We start from the raw sequence: 15,862 nt of genomic DNA, 5'->3' as shown, positions 1-15,862 counted from the left end.
AGGATGGAGAAACTGGAACTCTAGTACATTGCTGGTGGGAATGTAAAGTAGTGGAATATAATTTGGTGATTCTTCAAAGGTTAAACTTGGAGTTACTATATAACCCAGAAATTCTACTCCTAAGTATATACCCAAGGGAACTGAAAACAGGTGCTCAAATACATGTACATGCATGCTCATAGCATCACCATTCACAGTAGTCAAAAGGTGGAAACAACCTGAATTTCCATCTACAGATGAGCGGATAAACAAATCATAGAATATACATACAATGAAATACTATTCAGCCATAAAAGGAATTAAATGTGTCAGTATTTAATGTGGATGAACCTTGAAAGAATCCAGTCACAAAAGGTCACATATTATGTAATTCTATTTACATGAAACATCTAGAATAAATTAATCCATTGATACAAAATGCAGGTTGGTGGCTGCCAAGGGCTGAGGGGTGGGAGCAAGGGGAATAACTGACTATGGCGTTTCCTTCTGAGATGATAAAAATGTTTTAGAACTACACAGAGGTGCTGATCACACAACCCTGAATGCCCCACTGCATTGCTCACTTAAAATGGTTCATTTTATAATGTTATATGAATTTCACCTTAAAAAGTTTTAAAAATGGAAGACTATGGACTTCCTTGGCAGCCCAGTGGTTAAAACTTCACTTTCCAATGCAGGAGGTGTGGGTTTGGGAAGCTAAGATCCCCATGCCTCGCTGCCGAAAAACCCAAACACAAAACAGAAGCAATGGTGTAACAAGTTTAATAAAGACTTTAAAAATGGCCCACATCAAAATACTTTTTAAAAATTGCAAGCTAGCTTAAAGTGCTTTGCTAGGATGGTTAAAACAAATTATAGTCCCTCCAAACAGTGGACTATTACTCAGTCATTAAAAATTTGAGGATGTTTAATGACATGGAAAAATGCTTGCAATGTAATACTAAGCAAATAAGTGGGATAAAAATTGTATAGGCAGCATTTTACTAATTATGTTAAATAAAACGTACACAAAAAAAGAAGGCTATAAAAATAAACTAAAACATTTGCTACCCAAACATTTTTTTTTAAAGATTCATGCTTCTGGGAATTTCGTGGCTATCCGTTGGTTAGGACTCCGTGCTTTCACTGTTGAGGGCCCAGGTTCAATACCTGGTTGGGGGACTAAGATTGCTCAAGCTGTGAGGGGAGGCAAAAAGAAAACCAAAAAACTGAAAAGCGAAACAAAACAAAAAAAAGATGCATGCTCCTATTGCTGGAGCATATACTAAGTGTCAGGCGTAGTGGAGAGGGCAGAGGAGAATCTTTGCCCTCCTGCAGCTGAGAACAGGTGTCTGTGGCCCTGGATCTAGAGGGAGCTGGAAGGTCAGCAGAGCCGATCCTTTCTTCTCTCTTCTCTGCCCCAGACCCCCTGGGTGACATTTCCACGCCTCGGTCCTCCTCATACACAAAAGCTGCCCCTTGGGAGAGCCACTCAGCCTCTCGGTGTTTCCCCCTAGAAACACCTGTACGTGAGCCCAAGACCACACATCCAGGCTGGCCCCAGCAGTGTTGTTTGTTGTCCTGAAGCCCTGGATCAACCTGACTGTTCAACATCGGGGGGAATGAGAAGCAGGGCAGGACGGTACCCTCCTGGAATCCTCCACTTAGAAAGAATAAACTAGAGCTCTGTATCTTATTCTGGCTAGATTCTGACAACTTAATGATAACAAGGCAGGGAAAATGAAACTGCCGCAGAATCTCACAGTTAGACAGCATTTATGTAGATCTTTAAAACACGAAAGACAATTTTATGTATTGTTTATGCACCCACATATATATGTAATACATTTTTAAAGGCACAGACAGGAAGAGCTATAATTCATGACAGAGATTGTCTCTGGGGAGGGAGAGAAACAGAACTAAGATGGATACCGGGTGGGGAGGCTTCAATGTTATCTGTTACTTTTAGTAATTTTATTTTTCAAAGAAACTGAAACAAACGTGACAAAATGGGAACATTTGTTAATTCTGGGTGGTGGGTTCCTGGGATATTTAGTATATTGCTCTCTTCACTTTTCTGTATTTAACACCCCCCCCCCAAAAAAAAAAGGATAGTGCAGAGAAAGCAGTGATGATAACTGATATCTTTTGAGGCCTTTCTCTGTGCTGGCCAAAGTGGTTCGCAAAGTGTGGGCCTTGAACCAGCAGCAACAGCATCATCCGGGAATAAAAATACTTTAGGTCTTGTGCCAGACCTATTGAATCACAAACTCTGGGGTCAAGACCCCAAAAATCTGTGTTTCTACAAGCTTTCCAGGTGACTCTCATGTACTGTTTAAGTTTGAGAACCACCAGGCTAGACTGTAATAGCTATAGTGAAAGTGAAGTCAGTCAGTCATGTCTGACCCTCAGCGACCCCACGGACTGCAGCCTTCCAGGCTCCTCCATCCATGGGATTTTCCAGGCAAGAGTACTGGAGTGGGGTGCCATTGCCTTCTCCGTGTAATAGCTATGACTGTTGTTAATGGATATTAAGCAGTTAGACCTGTCAGTAACTCAATCTAATCTTCAAAACAACCCTATGGGGACTTCCCTGGTGGTCCAATGGCTAAGACTCTGAGCTCCCGATGCACGGGGCATGGGTTTGATCCTTGGTCAGGGAACTAGATCCCACATGCTGCAACTAAGACCCAGCGTGGTCAAATAAATAAATAAATGCATTTTTTAAAAGATCCTCTGAGGTAGCCATTATTTCAAAATCCCCATTCTACAGTTGTGGAAACGGAGGCACAGAATGGACACATCCTCTGCTCAAGGTCCAGCAGGCAGGTTGCCCACCCAAAACCCCTTGCTTAACCACTGCACTAAACTGTCACTTGAGTGCACGCTCAGTCGCTTCAGTCGTGTCTGGCTCTGTGCGACCCAGTGGACTGCAGCCTGCCAGGCTCCTCTGTCCATGTGATTCTCCAGGCAAAAATACTGGAGTAGGTTGCCATGCCCTCCTTCACCCTCCTCCAGGGATCTTCCTGATCCAGGGAGCAAACCCAGGTCTCATGTCTCCTGCAGAGTGGCAGGCAGTTCTTTACCACTAGCGCCACCTGGGAAGCCCAAACTCACTTACATGACCTCTAATATACTCTATCTCATCGCAGTCTTGGAAGACAGACCTAATAGCCCTCTTTGACAGATGAGGAAATTGGAATTTAAAGAGGGAGAGTGAGTGACTTGTCCAAAGTCTCACAGGAGGAAAATGAGGGGCCAGGCATCCTCCTGTGGTCTGTCCAGGAGGTTTCAGGGTCCGACCTAGACCGCCTGGGGATCAGCGCGCAGCTGGGAGGAGGAGGGAGCTCAGCGAGGGAACTGACCCAGCTGCAGCCCTGCCTGGGTGTGGCTCGCGCTGTCACGTCGACGGCCAGCTGTCCCCTTCCCCACCATGGCTGCCAAGCCGCCGTGACCGTGACCGTGACCGTGACCGTCACCCAGCCCCAGCAGGAACAGTAAGGGCTTTTCCCCTCTCAGGCTCCTTGAAGCCCTTTTTTTCGTCTCTTGCTGAAGAGGAACCTGGACGGCCTAGGGAAGTGGCGGCTCAGGCAGAAAGTCACCCTCCTGCGTTCCCAGGTTTGCAGCCGGGCCATTCGGCTGTTCATTTGGACATCCTCCCCCGCGGGTCGGTCCCCGCATCCCGCCGCCTGTCCGCCGCTCCGCCGACGGTTCCTTTCCGCTGCGCCCCGGCCTACGAAACTCACCACCCTGGGTGCCCTCTGCAGCCCGAAGACCCGACCGTCAGGCCAAGTTCGTGGGCCGGTGTCCCCTGACCCCCGAGTCCGAAGCACTCACCTGGGCGCCCGCTCCTCCTCCGGCGGGCAGCCCGGATCCTCGCAGCTCGAGCGCCCCCCCAGCTCGGCAGTCCCCGGGGTCCCGGGGCGCTTGAGAGCTAGGGGAAGATGAATTGACTTTCAAGAAGAGGCTGGGGATGCGCTCCGAGGGGCTTCGGTGCCGTGCGTCCTTGGGGGAGGGGCCCTCTGGCGCTGAACTGTCCCCTTCCACTCGCCCCTACGCCTCGGCGGTGCGTCCCGGCCGGAACCAGGGACTCGGTGGCGCCCCACAGACCATCTGGGCGCCTTAGCCGCGCCCGGGGCGATGCTAACCCCGCCCCCAAGTGTCCTAAACCCGCCCCGAAGATTCTGACCCCACCTCAGGGACTCCAATCTCTGTCCCCACCTCTCAAGATCCTAATCCCGCTGCCTAAGGATTTTTTTAAACACCGCCCATCCAAGGCTTCTAACCCTGCCTCCAAGAATCCTTACCTCATCCCCGAAGGGCAATAACCCCGCCCCCAAGAATTTTAACCGGTGCTTCCAAGGTCCTAATCCCCAAATAAACTAACGCCTCCTCCAAAGTATTCTAATCCTGCCTTCCAGTGCCCTAACCCTGTCCCAAATGATTCTAAACCCCACCCTCTCGAGAACCCCAGCACCCCATCTTCTCCTCCTGAGATCTTAATTCTGCCCCAAAGGATTTTGAATCTCACCTATGAAGGAATTTTAACCTCGTCTACCAGAGGTTTCTAATTCTGCCCCCAGGATTTTAATCCAGCAAGTGAAGGATCCTAGTCTCTTTCATAAAAAGATTCTAACCCAGCCCTCAAGATTTGTTACCCTAATCCTAGGGATTCTATTCTAATCTCGCTCCTGGGTAATCCCAACCTGTTCACATAAGATTTTAATCCTCCTCTCCCCTCAGGACTCTAATCCAGCCCATTCAAAGGTTCAACCCCTGCTTTCCAGGTTTCTGATCCCACATATCAAAGGACGGTTTGGGAGGATCCTAACCCTATCTTCCTCATTCTCACAGGACTCTACCCCCCTCCCCCAAGCATTCCGATTCATTTCCCCACCATTCCAATCGCCTCCTTCTAGCCCAGTCCCCTCCCCAACGCTGTGTCCCAAGCCTTCCCAGCTCTTCTGTGGTCTGCGGTTTCCATTCCTCAGGCCCTGGCTATTCAAACTCCATGCAAAGTTTTTGCCCGCAGGAACCAGCCTGACTCACTCCTGGCCAGTTTCCCGATAGCTCAGAGGAGCTTGAAAATTGAGGGGGCAGTAAGTGGTGCTGGAGGGTACAGTTTGAGGCTGCAGATGAATGAGAGGTGCGCAGGGCCAGACAAGGGCAGAGCCCATCTCCTCCTGGAAGTGGACTGTCACCCTAAATCCTGCTGAACACACCTCCCAAAATGTATAGAAACACTACAGTGTCTCTGTAGTCCCACCCACTACCAGTCAGTTCAGGCCCCCACCGTCTCTCATTCACTCGTTCATTCACTATGCTGGGGCTGAGCTACACAGAACTTTTCAACTTCAGCACTATTGACTGACATTTGCGTGCCTGCTCAGTCGCTCATTCTTGTTCGACTCTTTGTGACCCCATAGACTGTAAGCCTGCCAGACTCCTCTGTCCACGGGATTATCCAGGCAAGAGTCCTGGGGTGGGTTGCCATTTCCTCCTCCAGGAGATCTTCCCCACCCAGGGGTGGAACTTGCAGATGGATTTTTTTACCATGGAGCCACTTGGGCAGCCCCACTACTGACATTTAGGTCCTGAAATTCTTTGTTGTGGGGAGCTGTTCTGTGCATAGCAGGAGGTTGAACAGAATTCCCAGATGTCATCCACTCGATGCCAGGAGCAGCCCCATTCCTCAGTTGTGATAGCCAAAAATGTTTCCGGACATGACCAAAGGTCCCCTGTGGTGGGGGGTTGGGGGGATGGCAGGTGGTGATGGAGGGGGACAGAACCATGAATGAGAAAGATAATGACCCTGCTCTTATGTGTTTGGTTTATGTACTTAAATACATGTATGGCCTTTTAAAAGGCAGATATTGTTTTAATTGTGTGTTTAATTTTCTTGGATAGTACCTAAATTTTAAACTTTTTTTTCCCACTCCATCACTAGATACTATTCATATCTAGCCATGTTACTGAAGGTCATTGTCTATATTCCCCATAGTCTGTTTATCCATTCCGCTAGTCACAGACACCCAGATGGCACACAGCTTCACCCTACCATAAACAGTGCCACTGTAAACATCCTGATATGAGTCCCCTTATGAACCTACGTGAGCATTTTATTAAGACTTGGCTTTGCCAAGAATGACAGAAACTTACCAAATGGCTGCTGCTTGGATTCTTCTCCACCATTTCCCCATATCTTGACTGTACCTTAGGTATTGTCTGCTGGTCTTAATTTGAGTCCCACAGGAGTAGACCCTAGACACAGATTAAAGTGAAAGTTGGTTATTTAGAAGATGCAGAAAACACAGGTAAAGGAGTGGGTGAATGAGAAGGGAAGAAAGCCACTCAAGAAAGCAGTACCAAGCAAGCTCCAATTGGGGGCTCCTGGAGCTCAATCATGCCCAGGGAGTGAACCCACACAGAGTTACCCCACCTGAGACATGAAGTAGTCCGGGCATTTATACATCAGCTCCTGTCAGACATTGGATGAGGGCTGCTCCTGCTGCTATTTAGTCACTATATAGTGTCTGACACTTTGCAACCCCATGGCTGCTCCGGGTGGGGCCGGACATTAATGCTCCAACATTTCTGGCCTGCCCCATGCATGCTCTAGTCACCAGAGAGAGCCTCTAAGAAGACAGATGCAGGTTCTGAGGATGTTAGAGTGTTGTTGCCAGCATCAGCCACATCTTCTGAGTTTGCCATTCTGATGGCAAAGGACCAATGATAGCAGAAACATTCTCCTTTTAATAGCCAATTTCTCCAATTTCTTTTTTTGCTATTAAAGTAATGCTGCAATGAAAATCACGTATGTGTTCCCAAAGCCCCTATCAACTTTACTGCAGCATAATATAAATAAAATAAGCCATTTAAAATACTCAGCTTGATGAGTTTTGGCAACTGTAGACATCCATGTAACTACCACACTAATCAAGATAGAAAGTTTTTTTTTATCACTCCAAGAAGTTCCTTTATACCCTGATACATTCAACTTCCCCACTCATTTCCTAAGCTAAAAATTGTTTGGCTTGTTGTCACTATAGACTAGCTTTGTCTTTTCTAGAATTTCACATAAATGCAATCATACAATATGTTTCTTTTTGTGAGTAAAATGGGCCTTCATTTTACTCACATATTGCTTTTAAGAGTTTCCACGTGTTTTCATATTCTAGTATGTTTTCCTTTTACTGTGCTGAGTAGTATTCCATAGTACAAATGTATCACTATTTGTTCATTCATTTACTTGCTGGTGAATATTTGGGTTGTTTCTGTTACATGAATAAAGCTGCTATGAACATTCATGTACAAGTCTTGGCATGGATACATTTTCATGTCTCTTGGTTAAATGGTTTGGACTGGAATTGCTGGATCATATAGTAAGCACATGTTTAACTAAGCTTCCCACGAGGTGGCTCAGACAGTAAAGAATCCACCTGCATTGCAGAAGCCCTGGATTTGATCCCTGGGTCGGTAACTTTATAATACAAACCTAAAGTGGTTTTCAAAGTAATTATACCACCTTGCATTTCCACCAGTGATGGGAATCACCATGGTTTCCAGTTTTACCATGTCCTTGTCAATTTTGTATTGTTGTTCTTTGTGATTAAAAAAATATTTCCCCTCTAAGTCATATTAGCATGAAAGAACATTGATACAATAACAAATTTTACCCCCAAACACTGCCTTGCTAGTATTTGGGATAGCAAACATTTTGTCTACTCAGGCATTCATTCATTCATTGTCATAGGGAATATAGCTGACCACACGAAATGGTGCTAAATACTCCATCTTTGGAGTCAGACTGGAGTTCAAACCCCGACACTGCCATTTATCAGCTCAGTGATCTTGCACATACTGAGTTACCTCTCGGAGCCCATCTCCTCATCTGTCAAGTGGGAATACTAATAGTATTTACATCAGTGAATCATTGTGAGAGTCAACTGACATCTTATGTCTGAGGATGGTAAGGATTATAAGAAAAATAAAGCAAAGCAAGCGGCAAGGTGGCAGGGGTGGGGAAGGAGTGATGGTGTGACCCAAGACGGAGTGGCAGGGAAGCCCTCTCTGAAGAGGGAGCATGTATGCAGATACCTGCTGAATTGGGGGAGTGAGTAACAGAATAGTCTGGGGAAATGTGTTCCAGGCAGAAGGAATAGTAACGGCTAACGTCCTGAGGTGTGACTGCACTTGATGTGTTTAAGGAACACAAGGAAGTCAGTGTAGCTGGAATAGAATGGGCACAAAAGAGAATGATGGAGAGGATGTTGGAGAGGGTGTGAGGTCGGACTGTCAGGCCATGAACATCCTGATATTAAACTTTAATTGACACAGGTTGGGAGCAATTGGAGGGTTCTGACTTCATGGGAAATAGATGGGGAAACAGTGCAAAGAGTGTCAGACTTTATTTTTTTGGGCTCCAAAATCACTGCAGATGGTGACTGCAGCCATGAAATTAAAAGACACTTACTCCTTGGAAGAAAAGTTATGACCAACCTAGATAGCATATTCAAAAGCAGAGACATTACTTTGCCAACTAAGGTCCATCTAGCCAAGGCTATGGTTTTTCCTGTGGTCATGTATGGATGTGAGAGTTGGACTGTGAAGAAGGCTGAGTGTCAAAGAATTGATGCTTTTGAACTGTGGTGTTGGAAAAGACTCTTGAGAGTCCCTTGGACTGCAAGGAGATCCAACCAGTCCATTCTGAAGGAGATCAGCCCTGGGATTTCTTTGGAGGGAATGATGCTGAAGCTGAAACTCCAGTACTTTGGCCACCTCATGTGAAGAGTTGACTCATTGGAAAAGACTCTGATGCTGGGAGGGATTGTGGGCAGGAGGAGAAGGGGATGACAGAGGATGAGATGGCTGGATGGCATCACTGACTCGATGGACGTGAGTTTGAGTGAACTCTGGGAGTTGGTGATGGACAGGGAGGCCTGGCATGCTGCGATTCATGGGGTCGCAAAGAGTTGGACACGACTGAGCGACTGAACTGAACTGAACTGAGCAGAGGAATAAGGCACAACTGGCTTGTATTTTAATGGGATCTCTCTGGCTGCTTAGAGGAGAATGAATTAGAGGGACCAAGGGGAAGCAGGGAATCCAATCAGCAGGCTGAGGCTATGCTCCAAAGGCGAGATGATGGTGGCACGGGCCAGGGTAGTGGCAATCAACAGTTGTAGGTCTTTTCTCAGTCATTTTCAGATCCCTTAAACTTCATGGATATGCACAGGAAAAGTCATTGCAGCACCACTTTTTATCAGGAAAGAATTGGAAATAAGCTAAATGCCTGTCATTTGAGGACTAGGGAAAAATGATAATACAATAATGGAGTGCCCAGCAGTTGTCAAAGGAATAACGATGTTTAAAAACTAATTGTCTTTCTACACACTGGCAATCAACAAACTGAAAATAAAGCTAAGAAAACAATTTCACTTACAATATTAATGAAAAGAATAAAATACTTGGGAATCAATTGAACCAAAGAAGTGCAAGATACTTGGAAAACCAAGAAACATTTTTGAAAGAAGCTTAAGAAGACCTAAATAAAGTCATCTCATGGGACGGAAAAGACATCCCCTTTGTGGACTAGAAGACTTAATATTAAGATGGTGATACTCCCCAAAATGGTCAACCAAATCCCTATCAAAACCCCAGGTATCTTTTTTAAAAAATAAAAATAGACAAGTTCACCCTAAAATTTGCATAGAAATGCAAGGAACCCAGAACAGCCAAAACAATCTTGAAAAAGTAAACACTGAAGGACTCACTCTTTTTAATTGAAAACTTAACTACAGTAATCAAGATAGTGTGGTTACTGGCATAAAGGTAGAACTATAGATCAATGGAACAGAATTAAGAGTCCAAAAGTAAATCCTCACATTGACTGTCAATTGATTTTCAACGAGGGTGCTGAGACAATTCAATGGGAAGAAAGAATAGTCTTTTCAACAAACGGTTTTGGAACAATTGGATATCCCCATGCAAAATAATTAAGTTGAACCCCTACCTCACACCACCCACAAAATTTAGTTCAAAATGGATCATAGAACTAAGTGTATGACCCAAAACTATAAAACTCTTAGAATTCAATCTTCACGACCTTAGGTTAGGCAAAGCAATCTTAGATGTGGCATAAGAGATAAAAGAAAAAATAGATAAATTGGACTTCATCAAAAGTAAAAACTTGTATTGCAAATGATACAATCAAGAAGATGAAAAGACAGCACACAGAAAGGGAGAAAATATTTGCAAGTCATGCATCTGATAAGGTACTGGTAGCCTAAATATTTAAGCAACATAATTCAATAATAAAAAGACAACATACTTGAAAAGTGGGCAAAAGATCTAAATAGGTATTTCTCCAAAGAAGCTATACAAGTAGCTAATAAACACATAAAAACACTTAGCCATTAGGGAACTACAAATTAAACCACCATGAGATGCCATTTCACATCCATTAGAATGGCTAATAAGAATAAACACATAATAGCAACAGTTGATAAGACCACGAAGAAATTAGAACCTTCACATATCATGGTGGAAATGTAAAACCGTGCAGCCCCTTTGGAAAGTGGTGTGGCAGATCCTTAAGAAGTTAACATGGAGTTACCACGGAACCCACTTCCAGGTGGTCCCACTTCCAGGGTGTCTACCAAAAAGTATTGAAATGTATGTCTACACCAAAATTTGTAAATGAAATTTTCATAGCAGCATTATTCATAATAGCCCCAAAGTGGAAACAACTCTGATGTCCATCAGTGGATAAATAAAATGTGCTATATCCATTCAATGGACTATTATTTGAAAATAAAATGGTATGAAGCATTGATATATGTACCACATGAACTTTGAATATTTGTTACATGAAAGAAGTTGGCCACAAAATATCACACATTGTATAATTCCGTTTCTATGAAATATCCAAAATAGGCAAATTTACAGAAATAGAAAGTAGGTTAGTGTTTGTCTAGGGTGGGAGTGGAAAGAAGCAAGGACTGACTGCTAATGGGTACAGGGCTTTTTGTGGGGGGGAGTGGGTAACGAAAATGTCTTAATGGCTGCACAACTCTGAGAACATATGAAATATTACTCGACTGTACATTTAAATGGATGACTATGTGGATTATAATTCAATAATGCTTTTTTAAAATGAAGAAAGTTCTATGTACTAATAGGGAACAAGTGTGTAAGTGGAGGGGAGCGAGGTGCACAACAGCTTCAATTATGTTTTTCTATGTGTGTAGAACAAGAAAACAAAGATATGGGAATGTACCAGCACATGCCTGGACTGAGTCAGGAAGGGCACACATAAGAAACAGCTCCTGTGGTTTCTTCCAGGGAAGGGAACTATGTAGCTGGATGAGAGAGGAGAGACGGAGGCTTATTGGTCCTAGTATACCCTTGGTACTCTCGAATTTTGAACCACCTGAATATGTTAATTATTCAAAAAATAATATTAATTATTCAAAAGTAAAGACATTTAAAATATCAGAGATTTCATGGACAAGATAGAGTTGAGCTGGGTAGGATTTTTAGGGGATGAAGAGTCCCAAAAGGTTCTGTCTGTGCACTTGACACTGGTGCCAGCAGGGCAAGAATGATGGAAGCAAAGGCACTGAGGCTGGACTGACTGCTTCTCACTAGCTGTGACGTTGGTCAAGTTACTCAACTCCTCTCTGTCCATGCTTCTTCATCTGTGAAGTGGAATGGTAAGAGCGCTGACCTCACCAGGTCACTGAATCATTGCATGTCAAGTTCATTACTGTGCCCTCACTTACATCATCTCATTTAATCTCCTTGAAACAGGGATGATTATAAGAGGATGGCTCAGAGGAGTAAAGACACTTGTCCAAGGTCACACAGCCAAGAACAAATTCGAACCCAGGTCTCTGAGCCTCCAGTGTGCCTCCAAAAGCTTGTAACAACTACACAAACTTGGTGAGTGTGCCCTGGAGACTGAAGAGCAGGGAGAGAGAGATGCTGATGGCGGGACATGACACAGGGCTCAGTCTTGGAGAACAACGCAGGCTTCACTTTACAGAGGGCCAGAGGGCTGCTCTTTCAGAAACATATTTTCCTATTTCCAGGAATATTTGCATTTTATTTATTTCAAATGCTTTGGGAACTGCTGATTGTTCTACATTCAAAGCAGGATAGGGCATGGGGAAGAGAGCCACAATGATTATTTCAGGGCCCAGATATTTCCCCTTTTAGTTGCCAAGTAGCCAGTGTTCATTTCACAGCTACACCCTCCCAGGCAGGAGGTCACTGTTGCCCTCATTTTCCAAGAGAGGCAAATGAAAAACTGAGAAGGTTAGCCCATGAGAACTTCACAATAGCCCCTAGCAGGTCCTTCTTAAAAAACTCCTCCAGTCTCCATCTTCTCTAGCTGCCCCCGCCAACCCCACCTCCGCCCCTGCCCTGGCTCATTTTTCTCCAGGGAACTTGACACCACCAGGCACTCTAATACATATCTATGTTAACCTGTTTGTTGTCTATCTTTTCTACATTTTTTTGGCATGTTCCATGCAGATACTATTCATGTACACTGTTTTATAGATGGAGAAACTGAATGAAGGAAACAAATAGAATGATGAAATGAATGACAGTGCCTAGGATCCAAACCCATTCATTGATTAATTCTATTAATATTTATGAAGGGCTTACTTTGTGTAGCTTCCAGGCTTTTCTTTACATATTTACATACAAATATAGGTAGGTGGCACAGTGGTTAAAGAATCCGCCTGCCTATGCTGAAGCTGCAGGTGATGTGGATTCGATCCCTGGGTGGGAAATATTCCCTGGAGGAGGAAAAGGCAACACACTCCAGTATTCTTGCCTGGAGAATTCCATGGACAGAGGAGCCTGGCAGGCTACAGTCCACAGGGTCATAGAGAGTTACCCACCACTGAGTGACTGAGCATGCACGCACACATAGGTGAAAAAAAATAACCATGTTATATTTTTAAAAAATAAATATACTCTCTGTACTGTTCTACAAGCTTGTTTTACAGCTCTCTCTATGTTAATTCACCTGAGCAAGGTTAGGGCCCATGTCCTTTAATCTCTCTGAAGGCAGTCAGGAGCTGCCAGGACAAAAATTTACAAGATAGTCTTGGCCCTCAAGCAATTCAGTTAGGGAGACAGAAACTTAGACCAACAACTTAGACACAGAAGTAGAAAATTCTGTGGTAGAAAGGCACATGACATTGTAGAACCAAGTAGGAGGGACACTGGCTCTGCCTGGGGTGCATCACGGAGAACTTCTTGGAGAAGGTGATCCTTTGAGGTTTAAAGGATAACAGTGGAAGGTCACGGTAAAGGGTCCTCCAGACAGAAACTACAGCCTTTCAAAGACTGAAGACTGGCCTGTTTGAGGAACCACAAACCTTTTTGTTGGTGTCTGAATGAAACTCCAATACTTTGGCCACTTCATGCGAAAAGTTGACTCATTGGAAAAGACTCTGATGCTGATAGGGATTGGGGGCAGGAGAAGGGGACGACCGAGGATGAGATGGCTGGATGGCATCACGGACTCGATGGATGTGAGTCTGAGTGAACTCCGGGAGATGGTGATGGACAGGGAGGCCTGGCGTGCTGCGATTCATGGGGTCGCAAAGAGTAGGACACGACTGAGCGACTGAACTGAACTGAAGCCCTAGGCAAGAGAAGGCACATCTGGAGGCTGGAGATGGCAGCAGCAGCACCGGATAAGGAGCTGGGACTTTTTCCTGAGGGTGACCAGGGAGATTGCCCTATGGGTGTCTTGGAAGCCCGCCTACCCCAGGTATACCCTAGCGGCAGCCGACCTCCTGCTCAGGGGTGTGGCGGAGCGGAACGGGGACGGGGGTGGTGGGGGTGTCCACGGAGTTGTTTTTCTGCCCCCAGCTGCGTGGCCACCTCCAGCTGATGGATCTCCCCCGGGGAGGAGGGGTAGGGGACAGTTCGGTTTCACAACCCTACTCCCTTCCCCCCGTGTCTCCGGAGGCCAACAAAAGAGGAAGCGCTACGCGGACTTCCTCCTGGGTCCGGGTGCGCCAGAGCCCAGGGGGGTCCTTCGAAAGGGCGGAGGGATGGGCGGGAAGATGGGCGGGGCAGAGCAGGACCTGCCCGCCAACCCGCGCTCAGCCTGGTCTTCACTCGGTGGCCGAGCTCCGGCTAGGTGAGTCCAGGCCTGGAGCCTGGGGAGGAGGCTCGCCTCCTGGCAGTCCTAACTCATTATTCCTAAAAAAGACCTCCTTTCTGAGACTCACATCTTGAATGAGAGGGCACATCCTACCCAGCAATTTAAAACTGAGACGTTGTGTATGAATTATCATGGAGAGAGCCCAATATATGCTTTCAAAATAGTATAGAGAGCATTATTCATTAAAAAAAAAAAAAAAAAAACTAACGGGAAACACATTGTTTTGTGTCTACCTATATACACAGCCGACAAGAACAGAGATAGTCACTGAAGAAGAGTGTAACATGGGACCAGAGAGAAAGAGGTGATGACCTTTCCTCTGCTTTTAAAACTAGACTGTATTTGTTTTTATTTGTGTAATTAAAATAATAATAAATGAGAGGATTGGTATGTATGGTTATGGAGGGTCCTTTCTGTAAAGTTTCTTATTGCAAAACTTCCCCCAAATACATCAAAACTGAAAGACTTTTACAACAAACCCCTATACTCACCACCTGCATCTACCATGAACATTCTACTTGCTTTATCACATGTCTATCCATCTAGCTGTGCATCAGTGCCTCTTTAAAAGTATTTCAGAGTGAATTAGTTCAATGTTTGTTTACAAATTTTTGATGTAAAATATATGTACAACAAACTGCATAAGATTAAGTGTCTATTAGCTGAATTTTTGCAAATGGATTGTCCATTTATATAAATTCAACCCCATTAAAATAGACATTGCCATCAATCCTGAAAGTTCCCCTTTGTCCTATTTTAATTGCCAGCATTCTATGAGTCAGCATCTCACACAGGGCCAGGTATATAGTAAGTGCTTAATACATGTTGGTTGAAGGATGAATGTGGACATGGCCTTCTACCCTGAGGGCAGGATCATGTCTTTTTTTCTTGTACTCCCCCCCAGAATGGATACACAGTATAGCTCAGATGGTAAAGAATCTGCCTGCAATGCAGGAGACCTGGGTTAGATCCCTGGCTGGGAAGATGCCCTGAAGAAGGGAATGCTACCCACTCCAGTATTCTTGCCTGGAGAACTTCATGGACAGAGGAGCCTGGCAGGTTACAGTCCAAGGGGTCACAGAGAGTCAGATACGACTGACATACTTACTTACCTTCAGTTCAGTTCAGTCGCTCAGTCGTGTCCAACTCTTTGCGACCCCATGAATCGCAGCATGCAGGCCTCCCTGTCCATCACCAACTCCCGGAGTTCACTCAGACTCACATCCATCGAGTCAGTGATGCCATCCAGCCATCTCATCCTCTGTCGTCCCCTTCTCTTCCTGCCCCCAATCCCTCCTAGCATCAGAGTCTTTTCCAATGAGTCAACTCTTCACATGAGGTGGCCAAAGTACTGGAGTTTCAGCTTCAGCATCATTCCCTCCAAAGAAATCCCAGGGCTGATCTCCTTCAGAATGGACTGGTTGGATCTCCTTGCAGTCCAAGGGACTCTCAAGAGTCTTTTCCAACACCACAGTTCAAAAGCATCAATTCTTTGGCACTCAGCCTTCTTCACAGTCCAACTCTCACATCCATACATGACCACAGGAAAAACCATAGCCTTGACTAGACGGACCTTTGTTGGCAAAGTAATGTCTCTGCTTTTGAATATGCTATCTAGGTTGGTCATAACTTTTCTTCCAAGGAGTAAGCGTCTTTTTCTTACCTTACTAGATGCTTAATAAAGACTATTGA

The 15,862-nt window shown here is 45.1% G+C and overlaps 1 protein-coding gene across 2 annotated transcripts in view; it reads right to left on the bottom strand.

The window, feature by feature from the left end:
* HCK (HCK proto-oncogene, Src family tyrosine kinase) overlaps window positions 1–4,078 on the bottom strand; it is a 45,363-nt gene extending 41,285 nt beyond the window's left edge. For both annotated transcript variants that reach the window (XM_068987728.1, XM_068987729.1), the window contains exon 1: window positions 3,817–4,078. The gene's annotated coding sequence lies outside the window, so the exon portion shown is untranslated. The remainder of the gene's footprint in view (window positions 1–3,816) is intronic.
* Window positions 4,079–15,862: the final 11,784 nt, after the last annotated feature.

The sequence above is a fragment of the Capricornis sumatraensis genome, chromosome 15 (genome assembly GCF_032405125.1).
Source record: "Capricornis sumatraensis isolate serow.1 chromosome 15, serow.2, whole genome shotgun sequence".
NCBI lineage: Eukaryota > Metazoa > Chordata > Mammalia > Artiodactyla > Bovidae > Capricornis > Capricornis sumatraensis.
The sequence above is the reverse complement of the archived record's forward strand: the minus strand, read 5'-3'. Positions and strand labels throughout refer to the sequence as shown.